The 20,204-nt window shown below is 32.2% G+C and overlaps 1 long non-coding RNA gene across 5 annotated transcripts in view; it reads left to right on the top strand.

The window, feature by feature from the left end:
- LOC146994989 (uncharacterized) overlaps positions 1-20,204 on the top strand; it is a 129,654-nt gene that overhangs the window by 74,440 nt on the left and 35,010 nt on the right. For 2 of the 5 annotated variants that reach the window (XR_015043421.1, XR_015043419.1), the window contains one exon: positions 7,226-8,587. The exons of 1 other annotated variant lie outside the window; for it this stretch is intronic. This is a non-coding gene — a long non-coding RNA (uncharacterized LOC146994989). Of the gene's footprint in view, positions 1-1,868; positions 3,015-7,225; positions 8,588-20,204 lie in introns of those variants that run through there. 2 more of the 5 variants (XR_015043418.1, XR_015043420.1) reach the window with 1 other exon arrangement.

Here is a 20,204-nt window from a genome sequence, read left to right on the forward strand (position 1 = left end):
TTCATGTTGTATGGGCGTTTACGTGGTTTTCCCCATGTATAACGCATATACGATCCAGTTTTGCTTAGAAAGTCCTCTACAGAGGCATCCTTACCCTTAGGCAGATAGCCGTCGAGTGCTTTGCTATATTTAAATAAACCACAACAAACCATATAAGTAATTTAAAAATCGCTTTATTTTATATATGCTTATAAAATGTATATATATATGTGTGTGTATGTGTAATTAAAAATTTTCTAATTGCTTCAGAACCTAACATTTATATTGATATTATATACATATACATACATTAATGAACATTGTATATTTAAGATTTTTTTCTTTGATATTTTATACCTGGTAGAGACATTAGGTATTTTTTTCCGGAATCAGGCAAAATGAAAATTAACAGAGCCTTCGCCGGGAATCGAACCACGGACCTCTGACAATACCGGCTCAGCGTGCAGAACCACTACACCATGAAGGGATGCTAGGAAGGCACGAGAAATACCTTACATACTCCCCTTTTGAAAGGGCGACTGAGGTTTTTAGGGGACCCAATCGCCAAATCCTGGGCGCAGAGAATCCTCATGAAACACCCTTTTAGTTCGGGCGCCACTTTAGAGACATTAGGTATTTTTTTCTGGAAGCAGGCAAGATGAAAAATTAACAACGCCTTTGCTGGGAATCGAACCACGGACCTCTGACAATACCGGCTCAGCATGCAGAACCACTATACCACGAAGGGATGCTAGGAAGGCGGGAGAAATACCTTATAACCTTGTTCTTTATTTTGTTGCATTTATTTATGCCTATATACATACATATAAAAAAAAACATAATAATAGGCTAAAAATTAAAAGCAAAATTTTTAAACCCGTCCTGCACTATAGATATGTGTGTATTGGACGGCAGAATTTAGGGAAGTTGAAATTTTTGGAATTTGGGAAAGCACCGAGTGTCAAAATTAAGGGATGAGAAGTATTTATGATTTAGGGAAAGCACTGGGATCCAAAGTTTAGGCATGGTTAAAATTTAGAACTTACAAAAGCGCTTTGCAGCAGAATTTAGGACCTGTAGAGGCGACACCAGGCGGTTTCAAGCGCCAGCCCTAGATAAAGCCTTAAGTATATATGTGGGAGTTTATTTATTCAGGACTCATATTAGTTTGAAGCATGTGCAAGAAATAAACGTAGGTATAGTAAAAAACTAAACTATTACAATTCAGGCTTAATTCAGAACGCTATAGGAGCAAGACAAAATTTAGCGAAACCACTTGGGTTTCGTTGCCAATCTTGTGATACATAGCCAATAACGTATAACACACGCTATTAAGTTAGGCTAAAATTATCATTACTGATTCTAAGGCATTTTAAATTAATGTAGCAGACTGCGCTGCTCCCTGACCTTCTAATTTGACCCAGTTTATTAATTTTCGCAGACTGTTATTATTACAGAAATTTTATAAAAACTAAGCTTGAACTTTCGATTATGTCGAAAAGAGTTTCCAATTCTGGAGTTACAAAAGGGATCTACAAAGCGAAACCATGTTTAGAAGTCCATTAAACAAAATGTGGAATTGCTGCAAAAAATGCATACAGGCATATTCGTCTTAAAATTATGTGAGGAGTATGGCATTGGAAAGTCCACTGTATATGACACAAGAAAAAAGAAAAAGGAACTTTTTGAATTTTTTGTGGGAGCATCTTAAACAACTTGCATTGAACGAAATGTTTAATAAAGTAAACAAATATTAAGCTTTCTTTTGTAAATTTTGATACCCTTTAGATCATAATTGTTCTTTATTTCATAAATTACAATTTCATAATTTTAATTGTATAATTTCTGCATGCCATCTTACCAAATTTAAATTTATGATCTATTATTAGGGGGACCAAAAAGTAATGTCGTTTCTACGCATGTCGACAACAACGATAGACAACAACATGCTAAGGGCAGAAGTGGACGCAAATCAATGTCAAACAATCGAGGAACTGTCAAACACTCTTAACCAACCTTGGTCGACCAAAAACATTTAAAGCAGAATGGAAAAATAAGCAAAGCAGGTGTTTGAGTCCCCCATAATCTGTCCGAAGAGAACAAAGCCAACCTATCCATCACACGCAATGTATTGCTTCAACGGCACCATACAGAACCATTTTTTGATCGCTTGATTAGTGGAGACAGAAAAATAAGTCCTATATGATAATCCAAAACTCAAAAGGCAGTTTTAATAGGGGTTACAAAGGGTTTACATCCCGAAAAGGCACTTCTGGGTATTTGGTGGAGTATTCGTGGAATTGTTCATTTTGAATTGCTGAAATCTGGAAAAACTGTTAATGTAGACCTTTATTCTGAACAATTGGATCTAGTGAACCAATCTTTAATTGGAAAATATCCGGCGATTGTCAACGGAAAAGGCGTCATTCTGCAACACGACTGTGCAAGACGAACACTGGAAGAACATAATGAATTGGGGTGGGAGGTACTGCCTCACCCACCATATTCGCCCGATATCGCACCCTCGGATTTCCATTTATTCCAATCCCTACAACATTTTCTTAGTAACAAAAAATTTCAAAATTTTGATGATGTCCAAAATGCCATCTTGAGATATTTTACTCAAAAACCAATTGATTTTTATTGATCTGGGATTGAAATCTGCATACTAGATGGCAAAAGGTTGCTGATAACGAGGGTGATTATATTATTGCTTAAAAATAAAAACTTGTTACAAATTTATTTGTTTGAATTTAATGTAAGAAAGCAACATTACTTTACAGCCCCCCACAGGATTTGGAAATATCCCAAATCCGGAATCGGCTAGTGCGGATTTCGAACTTTGTACTGTATTTTTTAATACTATATGAAGAGATACTTTTTTAAATTATAAAAAATATTGCTTAAATTTTTAATGCATTTTATTCTCACTTTTTTGAAGTGTTTGTAAGAGTAAATTTTTAATTTTGCAATGTTATTGTCTGTTATTTTACTTCAATATTTATAATTAAATTTTATATACAACAAAATTTATTTTGTAGATTTCAAAATTGTGCATCATATACATATTTAATACTTCTAAATATGTCAAACAATACATAAAAAGTATTATAAATTAAACATGCTTATCTTCTACTACAGAAATGTTTAACAGCAACAAAATTTAATTATAAGATTTTTCTTTTCTTTCATGTTTGCAGCAAATGCAAGAAATAAAAATAATTCTGAAGATGTTTTTTATGTTGAAAGGTATCTAGTGGCATTAACTGCATAAGATACTTTTAAGCAAGTTGTAGCTTATATTTAAAAGAGTCGCTGATATTATCATCCAAGACTCATATTTTCAAACTACAGTAAATTTTTTTATAAACATGAGGTTTAGAATAATCACTTTCCTAAAAATCAAATAATGACACAAACATCAAGTTCTTAGGAGCCTGAATTAATCAGAATCACAGAAATTCAGTGGTTATGTAGAAATTATCCACAGCAGGACAACTCAGAAAGTTCTGGGGACAAGTAAAACATGCACCAAAAATTTTGGAATCATTTGCCATGATCTTTATTAAATAAATTTAAGATGATTTCTGAAAATAAAAATTCAACTTTTTTTAAAATTAAATACTGGAAAGCACTTTCCTGTTTTCTCACATGTGCTTAAAATTCTAATTTAGAATGCAGTTGTCAAGAACTGAATTTATTGCCTATGAAAAAATATTTCATTTTCAGATTAGATATAAAAGAATTTTTTTACCTCAGTAGTACATAGAGACTTCAAACTGCAAAATGTCCTGCAAAAAAGAAATAAAAATGCATTTCAATAGTCAGTACATAACAGAATATGCTATACAATATTTACATATAAGTTGCTTCAAAGGACTAAACTGGGAAGTAAATTTCTTCTGAAATTTAAGATGAATATGAAGAAGGTATACAATAAATAATTATGAAACTAAATTGAAGACCTTTAACTAAGAATTTAAACATGCTGCTAATTAATGTATACAGAATCATAGCCTTTAGTGCAGTAATAAGGAATAGCAAATGTAATAAACAGTAACTCTTTAATCAACACTAAGAAAACTGCTGAAACTGAACATAAAACACTAAGTTAATAATTTCAGAAACAGTTACAAAAAAATAATTGTTTAAAATCTTTACATATAACAACATAACACTGTTGGGCATAATAACAATTCAGCCTTTTAGGGCATAGTACATGCAGCAGAAAAGGTTTGAGATGGCACACAATTTGCTCTCAGTTCAGTTTTATATCCCTTTGGCCAGTGAAGGCAAACTCATTAGTCAACAGAGTCAATTATCAACAGTTCAGCACTGTATTTATTAATACTTGTATTCTCTTTTCAAGTATCTTCTTCCATTCATTCTCTGCATATGTCCAAACCATCTTATACCTTTCTCAACTCTACATCTTTTTTCGCTCCACAACACTCCCTAAAATTAACTCAATATTTCAGTTTTTAAGTCTTAGTTAAACTATATATATATGTCGAATAAAACTTGATATTATACTTAATAACGATACTATTTTATTGATAAAAGAGAATTGCAATATATTGAAAAACTTGAATCGCAATAATGACTAACAAAACACTAATGTAAACAATGGCCTTGCATCTTCTTGAAAAGTTTGCATTTTGTATGTTGTTTTTCATTTTAAGCCTTATTACAAGTTTTCATGAATAAGATGACTTCTCTATTTACTCTTGACAAAAAGTTCATGCTTGAAAATTATTGATCGTATGAATATGTAGACTCGAATAAGAAAAACATCAAACGTTAGTTTTTTAAGCTGATTACATGAGTCGGGAATAATATTATTCCACATGTTTTCCTTCTCCAGATTACTTGTGCTGTGAACTAAGCACACATTTATTTTTCTCCAATGTTTCTACATCAGCACTTAAAATGTTCAAATTTCAAGTTTCATAATTTTTTTTTTTTTAAATTCAGCAATTGATTTCAGAGTTGCCAATGTGAATATTAAACAGAGAAATGCAATTCCGTTGCACTAGTATTAAGAGGTTTTTTAACAAAGGCTAATGTTGCTTTGCTGATTCAGAATTCCTGAAACCTGCTGAGAAAAACTTCTGTCATAAAACTGTTGTTTTGAAATGGCAAATGTCAATATTAGATCTATTTTCTTGAGAATGTTTCAACAGGCTTGGAAAGTGAACCAAAGTTTCTGTTTCAAAAATCTTGAGCAGAAAGAGATAATTTGCTTTCAAATGAAATAACTTCTTCCAACATCAGAAAAATTGTGTTTCCTCTTCCCTATAGGAGGTTCGAATCCCGCGAACGGGCTGGCTGCATGGGCGTTTTCGTGGTTTTCCCCATGTGTAACGTGTTAAAAACGAGCCAGTTTCCCTTAGAAAGTCCTCCACGAAGGCATCCCTCCTCTTAGGCAGATAGCCCTCGAGGCTTTGCCATAATCACACACACACACACACACCTCTTCCCTATAGTTTTTTGATTAAGCTGATTTAGATGAGATGTAACGTCTACCATAAAATAAAATTTTTGGATCTACTGATCATTCATTAGTTCTGGATTATAAACACTCATTTCAAGGAGTAATGCTTTAACTTCTGTTAATAAGGATGCAAAACATTTCAAAACATTTCCTCTTGATAACCAACGCACTTTATTATTCAGCAGAAGATCTGAGTACTCGCTCTCCATTTCAACTAAAAATTCTTTAAACTGGCGATGATTAAAAGCTGTAGTAATAATGAGGTTAACAATAATGTAATTATGAATTCCATAACTTTGCAAATTTCTTCTGGAAATGTCGAGCACAAAGCGCTTCTTGATGAATGATACAATGGTAAGTAAGATCTTGTCACTGATTTTTCCTTTCAAAATAATAACAAAAACGTTTCTTACCCCGGTCATTCTTTTCGCCCTGTTTGTTGCAACTGAGACAAGTTTATCGAGATTTGGTGATCTACCAGGAGACCAGAAGAAAAAGCAGAGTTGGCAGCTGTGGTTTATAAATATAAAAAACTATTTTTATTCGAATCCTGGTATATACCAACATTTTCTGTACTTTTTTTGGTTTAATTTATAAAGTAAGTTCAAAAGCAATCTAAATAAATATATATATGCATTTTTCAAGTACTGAAAAGGAAGGGCATGATGGGAATGATCTTCTAGCAATGGTGAAAGGGGTGGAATAGGGCAAAATAGGTTGAGAACCACAATGTTAGATCTTTTAAGTATTAGTTAAAAAAAAAATAAGTTTGAAGCTTTACACGGCATTTAATTATTATTAAATGAAATTTGTTTACATCTAATTAGAATTTCGGAACACTTCCGCAAAGAACCCGGCAAATGTAAACATCGCCAACTTTGGCGATAATAGTTCAAACCTGGTAATCCGGCAGATTCAACCTATTCGCTTGTAAGAAGGTTGCAACCATTCCTCTAACGTTCATTTTGTTGAATTATCACCGTCATTGTTCGCATTTGCCAATTTAAATTATTCTTCACTTATTTATTATTATTTTTTTGTATTTTCACGTTATTATTTATGAACTTTTAACAAATAGATAGAAATATTTTCATATAATAAAGGAAGTTTTCGGTGACAGATGCTAGTTTGTGGAAGAAAATATGGCGGGAGAGGGGTTAATGATAATTGGTAACATGGCTGTTAACGTAGCGTTAAGCACACAGAATCATGAGGTTTCCAACCGATAAAATATTTTGACTTCATCACCTGCCAAAATATGCATTTTAAATAATTAATTAAGTAATGTTTTTATTATTGGTATGGTCATCTAAAATTATGAGAAAAACAATATTTATGGCTTAAAACTTTAACCAGATAATATATTGTTAATGCTTTTCCAACAATAACATTTGAGAAGATTTCAGGTGTGACACACAAAGAGATGATTAAACTGAAATAAAAAGTATTATTGATTCTCTAAAATGACAGAATAGTTTTATGGATACTCAAAGTCATCAAAATTAGCAAACCACTACTTGTGTAATGAATCCAAGTGCAAATGACTCTTCAAAAGTTTTATTAACAATGCTACTGAATAGAATTTCAATACTGAAAATTATTGGCACTGTCAAATATACTATGAAAGACAGGCAGTTGTTTCAACATAAAATGCTTTAAACTGTTTACAAGTAAATTGATAAAAATAACATTGAAAAACTGTTTATGTAAAATGGATGTATTAAAAGTCATGCATTCATTAATTTATTACAGGCACATGGCTCTTATTGAACTAAGACTGTCACTGAATGATTGTTTGGAATCGACATTTCTTGCTGTCTGAAACCTACTTCACCTATGATGTAAATATGCAGTTGTGGTTCTCACTGACATAAAGTTTAGCCACTCCTGATCGATTATATATGTCTACTGTATTTATACCTATTATACTAATTATCAGATACAATTTTGAGAATATCAACAAGCAAAACACTTAAAAATTTAAAAAAGACACTTGTAGTAGAAATATTAATATTCTATATGAATTATGGAAAGTACATGTAATGAATAATACCATGACCAAACACTTAAAAAAAAGAATAGATTAAGTATTTCCTACCTCGATACTTGAGAAAGCAATCCTGTTACACAACACATAGTTAACTTTTGATTACATGATATTACATATTACATATTTAGTCCTACGAGTGGTTAAGAAGGCTGAATAGTGGTAGTTCAATCTCGGCTCAAATCCTGAAAAACGAGCTGGTTGTGCAGGTTATTTTTTTCGTATGTGTTTTGTGAATTTTGTGACATTTTCGTGGTTTTCCATGAGCCTATTTACCCTAGAAAATATTCACAAAAGCATGCCTTTTTCAGCTAGCTCTCACATGCTTTGTATATTGAATTAAGTACACACAAACCCTTCTTATTTTTAAAATGATAAAGTTATTAAGTTCACATTACATGCAACGAAGCTTTTTACAAGCCAGGATACTTTCTTTAACAATTACAGTGCTAATTAGTGCTGTACTTCTCAGTTATATGTGAAATAACATCTCAGTGTCACTGCTTGTGACACATTTGTTTCACTTAAGTCTTCTTATGCAGTCATAAGCATGAAATAAACAAAACAATAACATTTGAGAAGATTTCCGGTGTGACACACAAAGAGATGATTAAACTGAAATAAAAAGTATTATTGATTCTCTAAAATGACAGAATAGTTTTATGGATACTCAAAAACTCATGGTTATGCATGAAAAACCTAATCCATACATCCTTGGTGACTGATATTAACATAGTTTTTATGCTGCATTTGTGAACTACGCGGTTAAATTGAGTGAAATTGTGACTAAATTTCAGAAGACTTATAAAATTATGGTGTGAAAATTTAAATGTGAAATTAAAATCAAGGATACATTGGACAGAACAATCAAAAAAGAAATGTTGCCCATAAATATATTAATAATAATTAATGATAAAATGGACATTTAAAATATTCATATAATAAATATATACAATTAGTGTAATTAAAATAAATATATGCATTTAAAAATGATCTAACTTGGACCATATTTGCAATTTTTGTAATGTTATTAAATATGGACTTTAAATAAAATTTTTAGCAGCATACATCATTTGGGTTTGTTTAAATTATGGAAAAGCATGGGAGAGATATCTGCCTAAAAGAAAAGATGCCTTCAAGGAGGTCTTTCTGAAGGACACTGGTTTGAATCCACGTTACATATTGGGAATACCATGAAAACAATCATGCAACTTGCCCATTAGCTTGGCTAACTAAACTACCAGAGTTCAGTCACTTTACTGTTTAGCTGCTGATGAGCTGTATATCAGTTGCAAAGCAGTGCACAAAAAATGATATATTCCTTGGTTCTCGTTATGAGTTACACAGGGTTCATAGCCACATTTTAGTTAAAAAAATAAGCACTTTTCAAGCACATTTTAAGAAAAAAAATAAGCACCTGTCTAATGACATTATACACAACTGCATAACCTTAATTAGACTTGTAATTTAAAATATGAGAAATGCAGTATTTATTAAGAGAGAATAAGCATTACCTCAACCATGGAAAATAATTACTTTTTTTTTCCCTTTAAATTTTAAATAACAGTTCAATTTACAGAACTAGTTTACAATGAGAGAAAAGAAAAAAAAACTATGCAGAACTAAACTATATTACAAGATTTAATGATGAAATTTCAGTTCAAAATAGAGAAAATAAATAATAATAAGGCATATTTATTGTATTTGCTTGGAACCTAATAATAAATACAATTTATTTTTCCACTCATATTAATATTTAAATAATTTAAATCTAAATTCTGAATATTTTCTAAATTTTCATTGTATATCAGTTTTCTCTTAACAGATATTGCAAGCAAAGTAATTTAAGTAAAAAAGAGGAACATTTCTGAAATCAGAAGACAGAAATTTGCTTCATGCAGTCATCCTTTAACAGTAAAAGCTTAACTAAGCCGCATACTTGGAAACTGGCGAATATTCGGACAGTTGAGCGTAACTTGAAAAAGAGGAGCGGAGGGGGGGGGGGGTTGACTGTGGCCACTTTTTAGATTTTTCCGCTAAATAAATGCTTTTGACATTTTGATATGTGAATCATATAAAAATAAACCAATGGAACTGAAAAATATTCTGCTTAGCAAGCACAGTAAAACTCTTTTAAGTGTTCATAAACAAATCTCAAACAGAACATCAAAATTAATTAATTAATTATCTCTGCGAAATATCGCAAACGTTATTGCACAATACGTGTGCCATAATTCTTCCCTACGTGATATTACGCAATCGGAATCAACATCTGCTGAAATTGGGAGAATAAAGAACTAAATATGAGTAACTGGGGTGTTTTTCATTCTAATTTTCAACAGACGGCGTTAAATTTCCGCAATAGAATCATTCTTCGCTTGGGTTGGTAGACCGCAGAACTTTTAGTCCTATTCAATCCAGATTGGAAAGTGACAAAAAAAAAAGTCCGTTGCTTGTTTTGCAGCGAACTTGTAACAGTTTCAATATTTGAGATTTTGGGGAGAAAGGGGAGAACCTCCCAATCTTCGCACTATATAATGTATTGGCCAAAAAAAATTAAATTATTTTGACTATTCGATTACTTTCCCTTTATTTAAGCCATTCCGAGTATTATTCCTAAAACGCTATGTTAAAATACAACCATTTTTGGAAGTTTACTATATTTCAGCAGTTACTGCAACTGTTATTATAAACATTCATACATATACTCATAATATAAGCATAATGATCATAATAAACACAAATATGAACTGACCAAGCGGAACGAGAATGCAAATTATTAAGATCTGGATAGAAATTTAAACGTGTATAGTATTTGGGTGGGAGGAAAAGAATGCCGAATGTACCGAAATTTTCTACAGCTTTCGCAATTCTTTGACCAATATAACGACGGGCACCTGTCTGTACTCTTTGTGCGCACCAAAGGTTATGTTAATGCAGAGAAAGGGGGAAAAGCTATTTCCGGGAGTATGATTCACCACCTGACATTCAATATTAAGAAAAGTTGTTTATTTAGTTTCGGCTTTGGTAGGGGGAAAATAGCGCGTTCATTAAAAAAAAAGCACTAAAAGCAAAAAATAAGCACTAAAAACAAAAAAATAAGGGCTTTAAAGAAAAAGTAAGCACCTATAAGGGCCTTTATATTTTATTTTCAAATATAAGGACTTATAAGCACTTATAAGGACCGCTATGAACCCTGGTTACATGCAAAAAAGCAAGTCTTAATAAAAATATATATGCCAAATGTAAAGTTAATATGTTGGTTTTTTCGTGCAATACATGAACATATACATAAAATTTAAAAAAATAAGTCAGAGAAGAATATAATTTATTACTAAAAAAACTTTTATGTAATCAGTTGCAATTAAGTTTCTATTTAAATGAGAATATCTATTCATTTCATTTATGCGATCATAATGGATTTTCAATCGTAGTTTTGGAAGTACTTTAAAATTATGCAATGAAGATATTAATCGTAAATTCACAATTTCTTTAGAAACTGCACTGTTAAAAACATAAATATTTTGGAATTTTATAATACTGAAAGATATTCAAAGACAGATCTCAATTTTCCCAAGAAATTGCCAAGAAAAAGGGTCATTATTACAAAGCTCAATATTACATGATTTTTCTACTTCCATTAAGCTTTACATATTGTTTTCTGTGCTAACTTGAATTAAATACAAATTTATTTTCGTGCATCGTGTTTAACCAGTTAATTTTGAATTTTCACTTTCATATGCTTAATATATTGTTTTCTCTGCTAACGTGAATTTATGTTACTTATTCTTTAATTACTTTGATTATATTCTTTAAATATCATGTTTACGCGGCTTACTTCCATGTGTTTTAATATCTCATAACCAACGCCCATCAACCATAGGTGAACTTGGCGAGTAAAACAGCAACGGCGCCAACGGGTTCTCTGTGGATGAAAATTCAGAATTTCTAAATCAATCAAACACATTCATGAAAACAAGCAATTTCAAAAGTCATTATAATAACAGTAGTCAAGAAAGCATAAAGTTACCAGCAAGAAATCTCTAACAAAGTTAAAGATCATCCATATAATCCAATTGCTATATTAATCAAAATAAATAAGAAATTCAGTACAAAGTCTGAAATCCAGACGTCCATTATCCGAAATGATCTAAAATCCGGACCTCAAAACCACCAACAACATTTTTCTCCTAGGTTTTACGCATGCACATTTGATTCCACCCCCCTCCGAGCATAATAAAACATCTGGAGTGTGCCAATTCTTAATTTCACTTTGACACTAAATGAAATACATTGTTATTGAAGAAACAAACCTTTTAGCATAAATATGTACGATCAGGATCAGTAACTTGGTTTCATTCCTGCGTATCCGCTTTATGGTACACATCTCAAACTGAAACATTCCACATAGATACATCATTGATCTGACGCCAACCTTGGGAATCATTATTTATTATACTTTCCTTTCATCACCGCATGTTTATCAAAACATGACAACTTCAGTAATGACTCATGTAGCGATGCCTAAACAATTTTTGGTACTTTTCCGTTTTGCCGGCACAAGCGATAAAGTCGCCAATAATGGTACAATCGATGCCAAAAGGAATATTCTCGCTGGTAACCTTTTACGCCTCATTTTCAAAACAAGTCGCAGCTTTTTCTTATCAGATTGATTGGTTTTTTCAATACTGGCATATAATTACATAGAATTTTTATCAGATAGTTCAGTTTTATGTCTAAGGCCATTTTCAGTAGTTAAGTCAATTAGGATGCAATCACAGCTCTTACCCGAAGCCGAAAATATAGAAAAGGTAAAGTCAAGGGTTAAATTCATCAATTCTAATAAGGATACATTAGCGAAGTAAAGCACTGCAGTTTTACATAATTTCTAAGTAAGCTATTCGTACGAATTGAAATATTTCTTGCATTTAAACTTGTGTTCCAAATTAAGATTTAACTTGAAATTAATGTAGATAATTACTGAGAGCATTAGATTTTTGTAGAGTAGTTTACGTGAGATGAGATAGCTTGGGGTCACGTGATATAAACCGGCGAATTAGGATTTTGAACCATGAAAGCATAGTAAATTCTTAAATTAATGTCTTTTTACAAATTTATTGTCTTTATTTATCGGCTTTTTATAAAGTTTTAAGCGATATTAAAATGTTTATGCCTTCAAAAAATGAATTCTTAGAACTAAGATTTTTTTAATATTTTTTATGTGTATACTGTCTGTTGTCGCCAATAAAGTCTGCTTGGCGAGATTTACGCCGGCGAAACGGAAAAGTACCCAATTTTTCTTGTTAGTAATTGAATAATAAAGGTGTATGGTAACCTTATATGTTGACATTACGCTTGGCGATGATTACAGATTTAAGTTAAATGTGCTAAAAAAATGTTTACGAGGAAACATTTACCAAACATTTCTTTCCATGTGATAAAAATAGATTTTGTTGATGATACTCATAGACTCAAAGATTAAATTTATGGCTATTTGAATTAAGAATAATTGATTTGTTATTCACATAAACCCAGAACCAGCACCAGGGCTCGTATGGCTGCAGAGACTCGGAGAATTTAGGACCCACAGAGAAAGCATCAGGCGGTAAGATATCTAGCGCCGGCCTTCAATAAGGCTGAAATATATGTGGGAATTTATTTATTCAGAACTCTAATAAGCCTTAAGCACGTGAAAGAAATAGACATAAGTATGATAAATAACAAAACTAATATAATTCAGGCATAATTGTCTCAGTGCGTGATAGAAGCAAGATAAAATTTAACAGAACAACTTGTCGTTAGTCGTCATGCTTGTCAAGCTCATGATGCATAGCCAAATATGTACAGTGAAGGATAGCTAAATTTGATGATGATAGCCACTAATTTTAAAGGTTTTCGGATATAGCAAAACAAAGGCGAAATTTTCCAATTAACGGATTTTGTAAAGAAATGTGGACAAGCTGTAATAAATGAGGATGATATAAAAGAAGTTTTCATTGTGATGACAATCCTTCTCAATCATCAATCAATTAATGAATGGCGAAATCTGTAGTATAGTTCTAGATCCAGAAAATACGCTACTGATAGTGAAGAAAGTGACAGAGAAGTTACTGACAACGAGAAAATTTTGATTGACAAATTAATCGGAATTCTCGAAACAGCAGTTACAGGACTTCAACGATGTAACTAAGCAAAGGATTATGCCTGTCTACAGAATTAAAGAGAATGTATTAGCGCAACAAACGGAGCAACTTAAACAACTTGCATTGAGAGAAATGTTTAATAAGGCAAACAAATCAATATTAAGTTTCTTTTTTTTTTTTTTTTTTTTTTTTTTTTTGTAAATTTTGATACCCTTTAGGTCATAAATACTTCGTTATTTCACAAACTTTATCCATGTACACGTCGATCTATTTTCACTTAAAAAAAAAAAATCCCCGAATTTCACAAAAATGGCATTGTGCACTCTTTTAACTTTATCCATGTACACGTCGACCTATTTTCACTTAAAAAAAATCCCAGAATTGCACAAACTTGCATTGCACACTCCCTTTACTTTGTCCATGTACACATTGATATATTTACACTTAAAAAGTCAAAGGAGCACCAAATTCTACAATATAGGGGAAAAAATGCAAAATCTCAATAAAATACATTTTAAACCAAAAAATAAAATAACATAGAAAAGAAAAAACATGTTATATATTTAAGCACTACCAAAAGCAAATATTCACTTACCATGATTTTCGAGTTCGCTTCGTACACCCCGAGCCACGTAAAAATCAAAATATCAATCATACTCAAATGACTTTTTTCAAACCAGGTACTCTTTCTGATCGAACACTTCACATAGTGACCATCTGAACTTTTCTTCCTACAAACCCATTCAAATCCATCTAAACGATTTTTACGTTCGACTAGACGCATATCCTTCCTACATACAGAACACTTATAATGACTACTAAGTAAACCTACATTTACACACCAGTCAATTAAAGCTCTTTTCCCCTTTTGCTCCAAATTGTACAGAAACTTCAAATTAATCTTACTACATTCGGCCATTCTACTGTCTAAAGAATCAAACCAACACACACCACAAAAACGCTTACAAAACATCCCATGATTCAAAATTTCCCAGAATCATGCACCCGATTATGTCACAATAGGGTTTCCATAACATTCAACTACTCAGGCTACCATAAATGAAACAACAACTTGGTGATAAATCAAACAACAACTTCACCATAATACAAGGGGTACCTTAAAGTCTACTCTACCCCAATTTTTTTACTTGCTATTTTCAAGTTGGCAATTTTGAGAAACGTGCGGAGCAGTGGGTGATTCTGCACTCTCCCAGTTTGTCGCCAAGGGCTCTTATAGGATTTTACCCAAATTTTAATTAACATAATCTAATATTTTAAAGTTGCAATTGCATAACATTATGGGAAGAAACGTATTCATGGAAAGGTTGTTTCACATTACGGAAAGCTTCTATCAATCTACAACTTTTATTTATTTTTAATTAAAACAAATTTTAAGACTATTTAACAGGAAGAAAGAAATAAAATAGAATGGAAATATCCCCATTATAAATAATCAATAAAGATCCTGAATTATTAAAAAAAAGTGTGGAAATTTTTCTCTTCCTAAATATTTAACATTACTGGATAAATAGTAGCATTTAGGCTGATTAGCATATTTCAGCTAAATATCCACTGTATCCTTAATTCTTACTCATCTATTACAATATAAATATACCTAAGTTTGAAAAATAATATTAGGTACTTTTCCGTTTTGCCGGCACAAACGATAAAGTCGCCAATAATGGTACAACTGATGCCAAACGGAATATCTTCGCTGGCAAACTTTTACCCTTCATTTTCAAAACAAGTCGCAGCCATTTCTTATCAGATTGATTGTTTCTTTCAATACTGACATACAATTACATAGAATTTTTACAAGATAGTTAAATTTTTTGCCCTAAGACCATTCGCGGTAATTAATTACGATGCAATCACACCACTCACCTGAACGCAAAGATATAGAAAAGGAAAATCAAGGGTTAAATTCATCAAATCTAATGAGAATGCACTAGCGAAGTAAAGCACTGCGGTTTTACATAATTTCTGAGTAAGCTATTCGTACGAATTAAAATAATTCTTGCATTTGAACTTGTATTCCATAAGATTTAACTTGAAATTAATGTAGATAATTACTGAGAGAATTATATTTTTGTAGCGTAGTTTACATGAGATAAGATCACTTGGGGTCACGTGATATGAACCGGCGAATCAGGATGAAAGCAAAGTAAATTCTTAAATTAATGTCTTTTTACAAATTTATTGTCTTTATTTATTGGTTTTTTACAAAATTTTAAACCATACTAAAATGCTTATGCCTTCAAAATAAAAAATTCTTAAAACTAACATTGGTTAAATTTTTTATGTGTATACTGTATGTTGCTGCCAATAAAGTCTGCTTGGCGAGATTTGCGCCGGCGAAATGGAAAAGTACCCAATATTATAATTAAATTGTCTTGGACTAAATATCTCACAAGATTAGTAAAGTTCTGCTTCAAGTAAGAGAAAAGCAGTTATGTAATTAATTGATAATACTGTATTATATTCTACAAGACATCTTTGTGTGTTTTCCAAGAGGTTTCACCTTTCAAATTCTGCCCTGCTTCAGAAAATATGTTATAGTGTCAAAAGCTGTTAAATACATGATTTTAGAAATTTTCAGAAAGATCATTTCAAAAATTTGGTTAATCTTTGGAACATGGTAACAGGTAGTTTGGTGACATTTTGGTAAGGTGATAAAGGTTACTAGCTAGGATTTTAGCAATAATCTGAGAAGTACACAGTTCGAATCACAGATTATTTTGTCTCAGAGAAATGAGAGATCATGAGACATGTCATGTGACATTTTCCGGAAAATTCCAAACAGGATTTTAGCTAATAAGCACTTAGAAACAATTTCGCTGCTAAAGTGCAGAATCGCCCACTTATTTGTTTGGTGCTTTTTACAAGAGTAAGAAGAATTGGATTTTTGTAATTTTTTTTTTTTTTTTTAATTTTTATTTTTTAAGTGAAAATAGGTCAATGTGTACATGGATAAAGTCATTTTTGTGTGCGCAATACCAAAGTGTGCACAATGCCATTTTTGTGCAATTCTGGGATTTTTTTTAAGTTATAATAGGTTGATGTGTACATAGATATCGTGTATATGCAATTCTTAAAAACGCAGCAAGCAGTGGGCGATTCTACACTTCCTCCCAATTTCGCACCTAATCTTCGTCATGATTAAGCACTTTTGTTCCATAAAAGTTCTAGCATAAGCGTAATTCGGCTAGCAGATTGTTGGAAAAAATTTTGAGTAAAAAAAAAAAATAAAATAAAACATGGCTTTACTTCGTGAAAACAAAATGGCATCCAAAAAAAAAAAAAAAAAACTAGCAGGTTGCTGTAGCGGGAATGGTCGCCAAAGTTTCGCCAAGTTACCATAATCCGAAGATTCACCAAAAATTTTACTAAAAAATTCCCTTTTTCTACTTGCAAACTAATAACAAATTTAAGAGTTTCTAGTTTATTTACAGTGTGAGCTCCATGTAAGGTATTTTGTGCGTTATGGCATTTTGTCCCATTTTTAACGAGCATTTTAAGCTAAACATACGGTTCTGAAGAATAATGGTCAACTTAATATAACATGTGACATGACGAAAATATAGTCAGCCTATTTTTGAACTTATACTTAACATCTGGATTTATTGTAAAATGAAGACTAAGAAAACGCATAATTCAAGGAAACTAACATTTTATACTTTTAGTTTCGCACATTTAAATATTCTGGCACTTTTTTAGGAAACTACACATATTCGATTACATTTGGATATCAAACATTTTACTTTAATTGTATATTGAATTCCTACATACAAACAGATCACGAATATAAATATTTTCGCTCTAGTGTAGAACTGAGTGCCCCTTCGCTTCACGACAACTTTTTTAAATTTTGGCGATGAAACCTTACTTCTGGTTACCATGATAGTTTTAACTCTGTTTTAGCTTCCTGATTTTATTTAAATGAAAATAGATTGATGTGTACATGGGCAAATTTAAGGCAGTGCGCAATGCCTAGTTTGTGCAATTCTAGGATTTTTTTTTTAAGTGAAAACAGATCAATGTGTTCATGGACACAGAGTCTGTACAATTCTTTGACTTCTTATTTTTGTTTTGTGTAGCGACCATCAAGAAATTGTACCTTCCTGGTGCCGATCTTGGCATCAAAAAAAGAATCGCCAAAAAACAAGGGGCACCCAATTGTAAACTTTTACCAATATTTTGTGTATTTGAAAAAAAATATATATAAGTGAATACATACACAGCAAGCCTTTTGAAGCGTTCTTCTTCATCACCCGCATCAATATCCATTGAAGTCTCGGAACTTTTAAAAAGAAAAGCACACGGTAAATAACACATTTGTTCATTGGCGCAAACACAACCAGCGAATCAGCTTTACGTTTCAACGTTGCCAAATCGCGCAATTTTCGACAAAACTATGCTGCCAAAATTCATGTGCTTGCGTTTTTGGGAAATTTTCCCTGCTCTTTTTTCTTAAACGCACATATGTTAAAATAACTTTTCTATTAAAATTACTTTATAATAAAAAGATCTTGCCCCCCAGATGGTATAGTGTTTAGGAGCTACTCTAATTTTTCATTATTTAATTTCTTCAAATATAATGCAAGACTCTAACATTTGGTGGCAACAGTTTGAAAAGTAAAACGAACATTTATAATAGTGATTCAACGGGGAGATCAGAGATCATTATTCGTTAAGTAGTGTTCGACCCGAGGGCCTTTACCACTACATGTTTATCAATCCCCTAAGGACCTGTAAAAGTTCGTTAAATTCCATAAACTGGAAAAGTCGTATGCATTTGTAATAAAAGTGCAAAGTCTTCAGTAGTGAAGAAGTTGATCAGGGGTGACGCTGTAGCCTTGGCTACTAATGTTTAAAATTAATTTATGACTAGTAACAGCATGAATTATAAACAAATAGCTAAGTTATTGCATTTTATTTTCCAGCTATCGAAATGCGACGCTACGAGCAACGTTTTGAAACCAAAACCTAGCAATCATGAATCAGAACTAGAACTAGTTGCCATTCAGCATAAAGAAATTTAAATATAAATATGAATATTAACAAAATATTAAAGTTAATTTTATAAAATAATTAAACACATGAACAAATATATGAAATAAAAAATAATTATTTCTCATGCAATAACTGGGCCACTACACTACTCCCCCACCAGTAACTAAGTTACGTTACGAAGATGGAGAAATAGGTAGTAACTAGTATTGCAGTGTTAACCACTATCAAAATAATTTAGTCAGTCCTTGAATCTAACAGGTAAACGTATAGTTCTGCCTGTGCGAGAAGGTTTTTGATTCACATCCGAATTTGAGTCCGGTCTCTGCAAATTACTGTAGTCAGGTTGTATCAACTGAGAATTTTCCTCAGCTAAAATATATGCTGGTTTCAGGCGATCCAGGGATACATTAACATGTTTTCCTTTTGTGCTAATAGTAAAATATTTGTCCTTGCGATCAATAACAGGAAATGGTCCTTCATAAGGAGGTTCCAAAGGTTTTTTTTATCCGATCTATTCGCTGAAACACATGAGAACAAGTTTTTAAGTCTTTATGGACAAATATCTGTTCAGATGAATTTTTACGAATTAGTCTCGGTCCAACAACTTCCATCTGTTTCTGGAGTTTATTAGCAAAAGTCTCCGATGCTGTCTGGATACTTGGTTCGCTGAAAAACTCGCCAGGAAGTCTGAGACTCTGGCCATAAACTACTTGCGCAATAGAATGATTGGTATCTTCTTGAATAGTACTGTTGAATAGTTTACAAACCCAAAAGTACTGTTGGTAACGTGTCCGTCCAAGATATGTTGTTGTGGGCTTTTAATGCTGTTTTCAATGTTCGATGAAGGCGCTCAACATTGCCATTACACGAGGGGTGGTAGGCAGTAGTGTGTTGTAAATTGATGCCACAGATTTTGGACAAAGCTCGTAATGTATCACTCTTAAATTGGGATCCACGATCACTAATGAGTTTACTTGGCGTTCCGAAACGCGCAATCCAGTTGCTATAAAAGGTTCTTGCGACGTTCTCAGCAGAAATATTTTCTAAAGGAATTGCTTCCATCCAATTCGAAAATCTATCTATGCAAGTAAGACAATAAATATTCCCTTTAGATGGTGGAAGTGGTCCTATGAGATCGATATGGATGACAGAAAATCTTCCTGGTGATACTTCAAACTCACCTAATTTTGTTTTGGTGTGCCGATTGATTTTAGCTTTTTGGCAATGAATGCAGGTTCTTGTCCACAACTGTACATCTTTTTTTATGTTAGGCCAAATGAATTTTGATGTCATTAATTTCATAGTCGATTTTATTCCTGGATGTGATAAACCATGAATTCTTTGAAAGACGTGTTTTCTGAAAGCCTGAGGAATATACGGCCGAACATGTTTAGTTGATGTATCACACCACAAATATTTCCCCGATGGTAGAGAACATTGCTTGAAATTCAAGGAAGTAGTGGTTTGCAAACTCTTCAGTTCTTCATCTTGAGTTTGTTCATCAGCTATTTTATCATAATCTATCGAT

Source organism: Stegodyphus dumicola, chromosome 10, assembly GCF_044657685.1.
Source record: "Stegodyphus dumicola isolate Sdum_Otavi_A_Nest chromosome 10, ASM4465768v1".
Classification (NCBI taxonomy): domain Eukaryota; kingdom Metazoa; phylum Arthropoda; class Arachnida; order Araneae; family Eresidae; genus Stegodyphus; species Stegodyphus dumicola.